The following is a 1,848-nucleotide window of genomic DNA, read 5'->3' on the forward strand; positions in this document are numbered from 1 at the left end:
AATCCCTATAACCACATGCTTACTGAATTGGGAAGTTAGCCTTATGACCAGTGTATTCCTGTTGCCATCCAAGACTTTCTGCCTACTCTGTCTGGAGAGAGATTATAGCTGTTACCAGGAGTACGAAAAATTTTTTTGCATTGCCTAGAGAACACATCATTTCAGGCTGAGTCTGATTCCATAGGGATTATTTTACATCTTTATAAATTGTAGATAAAAGATAACAATGGCAAGTAATTCTTGTTTGTACATATGAACTCTATCCAAAGAAGTGAAAACCCACCTCTTCCACCACCACCATCACCAAAGAAAAAAGTTTGCCCTCCACTTTGTTATGGTCTGGAGTGCGAGACAAGACCATGTAGTCTGAATGTGATCAAATTAGTGAGCCTTTATTAGCTGGCCAGTGACCACCCCTGCTCCAGCAGAGTCCAGAGATGGAAAGTGGCCCAGAGCCGAAAAACCAAAAGGGTTTTATACTTTTGTTACAAGGGTTCACGTGTCTTTGTGCAGATATCTTGGAATTCTTCAGAGTTGTAACAATCTCCATTATCCCATCACGGGGCAGGAGCCTGGGACCAGCCTCAGACCACCTGTTCTGATCATTATCTATCTATAAGCAAGGGAGTTACAAAAGCTGATAACATCAGTTAATTCAAAGGACATTCTAAGCACAGTAAAGTTTACTGCCTACAGCTAATGAATTTAAACAATCAGTTACAAGTTGATTGCTTCATTCTCCCTTGTCCTTGAAACATAATTCTTTAACTCAAAGGCTAGTAGGATGGCTGGGTGTAGTGGCTCACGCCTGTAATCCTAGCACTTTGGGAGGCTGAGACAGGTGGATCACTGGAGGTCAGGAGTTCGAAGACCAGCCTGAGCAAGAGTGAGACCCTGTCTCCACTAAAAATAGAAAGAAATTATCTGGCCAACTAAAAATATATATAGGAAAAATTAGCTGGGTGTGGTGGCACATGCTTGTAGTCCCAGCTACTCCAGAGACTGAGGCAGTAGGATCGCTTAAGCTTAGGAGTTTGAGGTTGCTGTGAGCTAGGCTGGCACCACGGCACTCACTGTAGCCTGGGCAACAAAGTGAGACTCTGTCTCAAAAAAAAAAAAAAAAAAAAGTTGGTAGGTAACAGGTCACTCCACGGGGGCTTTGCACACAAAATGGCTGACTCATATAAAATGGCCGTGCTATTGCTCTTCATGTTAAGATTCTAGCACAAGTGTAGCCCTTAACATTCCCTACTGATTTTTTTTTTGAGACAGAGTCTCGCTTTGTTGCCTGGGCTAGAGTGAGTGCCATGGTGTCAGCCTAGCTCACAGCAACCTTAAACTCCTGGGCTCAAGCCATCCTCCTGCCTCAGCCTCCTGAGGAGCTGGGACTATAGGTATGCGCCACCAACCCTGGCTAATTTTTTCTTTATACATTTTTAGTTGGCCAGATAATTTTTTTCTATTTGTAGTAGAGGCGGGGTCTTGCTCTTGCTCAAGCTGGTCTCAAACTCCTGACCTCGAGCCATCCACCTTCCTTCAGCCTCCCAGAGTGCTAGGATTACAGGCGTGAGCTACTGCACCTGGCCTCTACTGATTTTTAATGGCGAATCAAATACTTGATTCATCTCCACAAATATGGTGATAATGGGTGCATAGCACCATCAGCTTTACACTCTGTATTCTCTTTTGTATGTATGATAACAGACAATTTAAGATGCATGGGCCCACTAGTAAAGCCAATAGAAGTAAAAGCAATGGCCCTGCTATCGATGACAGGAGTGTGTTTAACCATGGGGACCAGGAGAATAAATTCTCATACCAGGTGTTATCCTGTTGTTGCTCTTCTCT

The sequence above is a fragment of the Lemur catta genome, chromosome 12 (assembly GCF_020740605.2).
Source record: "Lemur catta isolate mLemCat1 chromosome 12, mLemCat1.pri, whole genome shotgun sequence".
NCBI classification, from domain to species: domain Eukaryota; kingdom Metazoa; phylum Chordata; class Mammalia; order Primates; family Lemuridae; genus Lemur; species Lemur catta.